This window comes from Vulpes vulpes, chromosome 4 (genome assembly GCF_048418805.1).
Source record: "Vulpes vulpes isolate BD-2025 chromosome 4, VulVul3, whole genome shotgun sequence".
Lineage (NCBI taxonomy): Eukaryota > Metazoa > Chordata > Mammalia > Carnivora > Canidae > Vulpes > Vulpes vulpes.
In genome coordinates, this window is record NC_132783.1 from 14,429,816 (window position 1) to 14,436,576 (window position 6,761).

The 6,761-nt window shown below is 36.6% G+C and overlaps 1 long non-coding RNA gene across 2 annotated transcripts in view; it reads left to right on the top strand.

Moving 5' to 3' along the window:
- LOC112933635 (uncharacterized) overlaps positions 1-6,761 on the top strand; it is a 386,127-nt gene that overhangs the window by 315,060 nt on the left and 64,306 nt on the right. The window lies entirely within an intron of this gene.

Consider the following 6,761-nt stretch of genomic DNA (forward strand, 5'->3'; position numbering starts at 1 on the left):
TCAGGGAGGGGGCTGGTCACCAAAAAGACCAAGCCATGATTAGTGGATTAGAACTTTCAGCCTTACCCTCTGACCTCCAGGGAGGGTAGAGGGACTGGAATTGAAGTTAACAAACTTTGGACACTGATTTAATCAGTCATGGCCATATAATGAAACCTCCAGAAGGGCACTAAAGGTTAGGGTTCAAGGAGTTTCTGAGTTGGTGAACATATCAAGAGTGATATGCTCTGAGAGGACGTAAAAGTTCTGCACCACTCCCTTCCTCTACATTCTTTGCCCTACACATCTTACCGTTTGGCTATTCCTGTGTAGTATCCTTTATGATTAATGAGTACATGTAAGTGAAGTGTTTTTTCTGAGTTCAGTGAGACACTCTAATAAATTATGGAACTTGAGAAAGAGTTTGTGGGAACTCCTGATTTATAGCTAGTTGGTCAGAGGTACAGGTGTCTCTCCCTTCTCCCTTTTGACTGGTACCTGTAGTGGGGGTGGCCTTGCAGAACTGATCTTGAACCCGTGGGGTCTGTGCTAACTCTGGGAGTTTATGTCAGAATTGAACTGAATTGTTGGACACTGAGCTGGTGTCAAAAAATCACACATTTTGGTGTTAGAGGTGGTGTCGGGGAAAAAAAGAGACATTGCATATATATAACAGTTATCAAGATGTACACTTAAAATCAATGTACTTCACGTGTTTAATGTGTACATATTGTACTTCAACTAAAATTTTTTTTAAAAAAGCTTGGATCCCAGCTGTTGATTACTTTTGTGGTAAGTTTTGCAAATTTGTATGAACTTTTAAATTACACCAATAGGGGGATCTTAGAGTCCATGTAATTCTATTAGAACTCAGGGAAATATAAACTCATGTCCTTTATTATCAGAATTTATATGAGAAATAAGCGAAAGACACTTTTTTAAAAAAAAAGTGAGTTTTATCTTGAAGTAGACTTTTGATAGGTAAGTTCATCGGTTCTACCTTCCTCATCATCTTCACTGGTATTTTCCCTTCTTTACCTCTAAATATTAATGTTTCAGGGTTTTGACCTTGGTCTTTTATTCTCTATCTATATATGTGATCTCTATATGTTGATGATTTTCAAATTTATCTTAGAGTCCTGACCACTGAACTATGTACTTACATGTTCCCTATTCTGCATCTCCATTTAAATATCTAATAAATATTCAGTACATTTAAAACAGAACTGTGTATGACCCATTGATAAGCCTGTTACTCCCCCTTAATATTTTAGCAAATAGTGGCACCACTTGTTACTCCAGGAAAAAATCCTAGAAACCACATTTTTTTTTCCCTCTCACTTTGTTGTAAACATATAAAATGCAAGTTCTATAACTTTTTTCAAGTGTGTTTTAATCTTCAAAAGATGACCACATTCATTGTCTTGGACTAGCGTCATCAGATAGAAGAATCAAAGTCGTTATCATTTCTCTTGAATTTTTAAGAAGACATAACTTTTCTGCCTCCAATCTTGCCCTCCATGGGCAATTTTTCTCAAAGCAATAAAAAAAGAATTTTAAAAAAACATACACTAAATACAACACTCCCTTGGTTTGCATACTTCTAATTAGCTTAGCATCTCACCTAGAATGAGATGCAGACTGACCGCTGAGATCTTCATGCCTCTCTCACTACAATTATCTCCTGACGTTTCAACTCCACCACTACCTGGTAGCTACAATTACCTTTCTACTCATCTTGCAGGTTTGTTCTCACTTCAGGATCTTGTTTTTCCTGTTCTTTGCTCATTATGCTTTATCCTCATATCTTAACACTGTTCACATTCCTTTTCATCCAGGATTTTGCTTAAATGTTCCCTTTCCTGACCAACCATTGTGATAACTTCTCCCATCACTCCATTTTGCCCTGTACTTTTCTTTCTTTCTTTCTTCTTTCTTTTTTTCTTTTCTTTTCTTTTCTTTTCTTTTCTTTTCTTTTCTTCTTTTCTCTTCTTTTCTTTTTTTTCTTTTCTTTTCTTTTTTCTTTTCTTTCTTTCTTTTCTTTCTTTTCTTTTTTCTTGTTTTAAGATTTTACTTGTTCATTTAAGAGAGAGGGAGGGCAGAGCACAAGGCGGGGGAGGGGCTGAGGGAGAGGGAAAAGCAGACTCCCTTCTGAGGGAGGAATCTGGATGTGGGGCTCCATCTCAGGACCCTGAGATCATGACCTGAGCCAAGTCAGACACTTAACTGACTAAGCTACCCAGGCTCCCCTTACTTTTGCTTTTTTTTTTTTTAATAACACCCAACACAACTAGATATTTTTGGTTTTTTGTATCGCTTTCATATTTCTGTTTGTTTGTATGATAAGACTCTAAGCCTGAAAGGATAGGGGTTTGTATGATTTTCCATAGATCTCAAGAAATTTTTTTAAAAAAAAGTGTTTACATGTAGAAGCTCAATATATGTTTGTGGAAGTAAACAATGAAGTTTGAGGAGAATGTATAGAGTGATAAAAACTCCTCACTATATCCCTATGGAAGCCAAAGGGAAAATTTTAAAGTCTCTTTAGTTATTAAAGTTTCAGTATTAATTAGAGTTAAGAATTTGAAATGGCTTCTTGGAAATTCCAGCTTCCCAGATGCAAGCATTTCTAGTGAGGGGGTATTAGATGAAACATATGCACATACTGTGTTAAAGAAAGGACATAAGACTGAGAGATTGAAGCTATCTTCAAAGTTGCACCCATAGTAGCTAAGAATTATATACCCCCATATTTATCCTTGTTCAACAAAATGTGTTGGAAAAGTATTCTGATAGCCCAGAGTATTTGAATCCAATGCTACTGTGAGAGAGAAAGAGAGAGAAATTCTTGATGGTAGTGAAGGTTGAAGCTTTCTTCCAAAGCACGAGTTTACTATATAAGAATGAAAGAAACTAGGTCTAATTCATGAGTTAGAATAAAATAAGCAGCTAATGAGTTAAAATGGGGTCTAAGAGCAATTGAGATTAGGATTTTTTTTTTTTTTTTTTAAGGATTTTATTTATTTATTCATGAGAGACAGAGGCCGGCAAAGAGAGAAGAAGGCTCCATGCAGGGAGCCGGACTTGGGACTTGATCCTGGGTCTCCAAGATCACGCCCTGGGCTGAAGGCAGAGCTAAGCCACTAAGCCACCAGGGCTGCCTAGGATTTTTAAATCTTAGGCAAGGAAAAGATACATGAACAAAATGGCTAGATTTTCTTTAATGGGCCATAATAACCAGAGATGTCAATATAGAATGTGAGAATAGCAATATAGAATGTGATACATTGAGAAAATCTATATGGCTAAACCAAGTGATCCAATGGAAAATGAAGGAGAGTAACACACTCTCACAACACATATGCATAATTTTTACTTAAAAATTTTGGAGTGTTCAATGGGATGTGGTGGTCTCTTACACCCAACGTTCTGAATCCAGATAGTATACTAATAGAGACCATTTCCCTTTGTATATCCAGGACTGTTCCATCTGGATTCAGAGAGCTCCAATTATGGCATGTATGTGTGCAATATCTCACTTTATTGAGTCACCTCCTGGACACATTCTAACCATGTGAATGGGGGCTGAAAATCTTTGGCTTTGGGAAAGTTTTTTTGGCAGCTATGAAAATATCTAGAGTTGCAAACCCCATGGCAATAAAAATACCAGACAGCTTTTAGATACTTTATGGTGAAAAGAAGCTGCATATCTGAGTGTTAACTGGTGAGAGGATGGCTCAGTTATGCTACCGTGGTCTTGGAGGGAAGTAACATGTCCAGGGGAACACAGGAGCCTTTCAAGCAATAGATCTGTCAGGATGAAGAGTAGAAATAATGCATGAGATTGAAGAGAAAGGCATTAAGTATTTGGAAAATCTATGAAGAATAGTTGACACAAATCTCTGCTTGCAGTTTGCCCCACAGACAGAAAAAGATAAAAAACAAAACAAAGAAACTAGAGTCTGTTTCTCCTGTTGTTGGTTTATTTTTTAGATTCCACAAATAAGTGATATCATGATATTTGTCTTTATCTGTCTGGCTTATTTCACCTAGCGTAATACCCTCTGGATCCATCCATGTTGTTGTGAATAGCAAGATTTCATTGTTTTTATGGATAATATTTCATTGTGTATATATATATCACATCTTTTTATGAATGTATCACATCCACTCATCTATTGATGATCCATGCATCTATTGTCCATATCTTGGCTATTGTAAATTTTGCTCATAAATGATTCAGCATTTTGAATTAGTGTTGTTATTTTCTTCAGATAAATACCTAGAATTGGAATTACTGGATTACATGGTACTTCGAGTTTTAGTTTTTTTGAGGGACTTCTCTATTATTTTTCATATTATACATACATACATAATTTCAATATACATTCTCACCAACAGTGCAAGAGCTTTCCCTTCACCTCCTTACCAACGCTTGTTATTTCTTGCGTTCTTATTTTAGCCATTCTGACAGATGTGAACCAATATCTCATTGTGGTTTTGACTTGCATTTCCCTAATTAATGATGTTGAACTTCTTTTCATGTGTCTCTTGGCCATCTGTAGGTCTTCTCTGGAAAAATGTCCAAGTCTTTTGCCCATTTTTTAATTGGATTATTTGTTGAGTTGTGAAATATAAAGGACAAATTAATGATTGCCAAGGGGAGGAATGTGGGATGAGTGAATGGGGATTTAGAGGTACAAACTTCCAGTTATAAATAAGTCATGGGGATGAAAAGTACAGCATAGGGGATATATTGAATAATATTGTAATATACTTATGTGGTGAGCATTTTGTATATAATTCTTGAGTCACTATGTTGTACACCTAAAACAAATGGTAATATTATATGTCAAATATACTTCACTTAGAAATTTTTTAAAATTCCGCTCCAAAAAAAGAGTGAAACTAATCTAAACTAAATCCAAAAAAAGAGGCTTCATCATTTAAATTTAATGAATACTTTGGTGAAATCTAGGTGACTGTTTAACAGCCAAAGTAAAAGTTCAATGTCCTCTTATTTAGGGGTCTGGCAAAATTGAGGGAAGGTTTATATACTTACAAGAGTGATGATGTCCATCAGCAAACAAATGACACACACACACACATTTATTTTTATTGTTTTATTCTTAAATATGAATGTATAACCTAGGATAGCCATTCGTTTTAAGAAAGTAGGAACATAAGAGAGAATGACAGAGATAAATGATAGAAAAATATGACATGTAGGAAGTAAATATTTTAGGGAGAAAAGATATTATTAAGATAAGAGCAAAAACAGCAAAGTCAAAAATTCTTATAAATAAAATCTTCCTGAGGTGCCTGGGTGGCTCAGCAGTTGTGTGTGCCTTGCGCTCAGGTCACGATCCTAGGATCCTGGGATGCAGTCCCATGTTGGGTTCCCTGCTCAGTGGGGAGTCTGCTTCACCCTCTGCCCCTCTCCCCACTCATGCATGCACGCACTCTCTCTCAAATAAATAGAATATTTAAAAAAAAAAAAAAAACTTTTCCCTAATTAGTCTCATTAATCTGAGAGACTCTTCCTTTAAAAGTACCGAATCCTATAAAATATATCAGAAGATAAGGCAAGTTTCATGGAAATTAAATGCATGAATGTTGCAATTAAACAAAAATAAGCCACAACAATTTAAAAAAATGAGAAATTGATAGATGAAGTCAATGGCTTTATGAAAAGTAGGGCAAAAAGACAAGGGTAGTAAATATGAGAGAAAATCTAAAACATGAATATGATTAATTCAAGATGTCTATTGTTTCACAGCCCTCCAGGAGCTTCTCTGATGTAATCTGAAATTGGCTTCTCTACTTAGAGGGCAGGGAGAGGCCAAAGAAAGTGGTAGGCCACTCCAGGTTGGTAGGTTGTGGTTTTAATGAAAAAAGGAACCTACATATGAGGCTTGTCTTGGGTGATAGTAAGACAAATGTATCCCTGCACCCACCCTCCAAATCTTAAAAGTTTAATTTTGAATTATTATAAAGAGTCCTTAGCTGGGTTCAGTCTGGTACACCAGATGCAGGTGTTAACACCACATCACTACTTCAAGGCTATGTCCTTTGGAGTGGGAAAAGCAAGCGGAAACCACATCCCAAGAATAGGGGTGGGGGTGAAGAGCCTCTGGGTGTCCAGGTCCAGCTTATGGGTCAATCAGTGGTCACATCCTTTTGATGACTTTCCCCAAAAGTCCAACATTAGAATAGCAGGAGTTCCAAAAAGAATAAATAAAATGGAGAAGGCTGCCCCATTGTACATTCCCACTACCAGTGTGAAGGAGTTCCAAATTTTCCACAATGTCACCTAAAGTTATCTTTAAAAGAAAAATTATCCTGATGGATGTGAGGTGCTGCTACCTCAATATGGTTTTGCTTTGCACTTCCTTGGTGATTATTACTCTTCACTCTTCTAGTGAAGAATGAACTTCTTCATATACTTGTTGGCCATTTGTATGTCTTCTTTGGAGAAATGTGTATTCAAATCCTTTGCCCATTTTAAATCTGTTTTTTGTTATTGTTTTTTGTTTTTAGTATTGGGTTGAAGGAGTTCTTTTTGTATTTTTTTCTTTAAAAATAAGTTACTAGTTTTGGCACAAAATACTGGGAAAGCACGAGGGCAGCACCTGTGACCCCTTGGCTGTACTTCCCAGAATACACGTCAGGAAATGCTTTTGTATAACACCAGGCTTGGTCCCCAATACCCTCACGCCCTACCAGCTGAGGAGTACAGAACCTGACCATGTGGGGAGTTTACACATGCCCCATTCACAGTG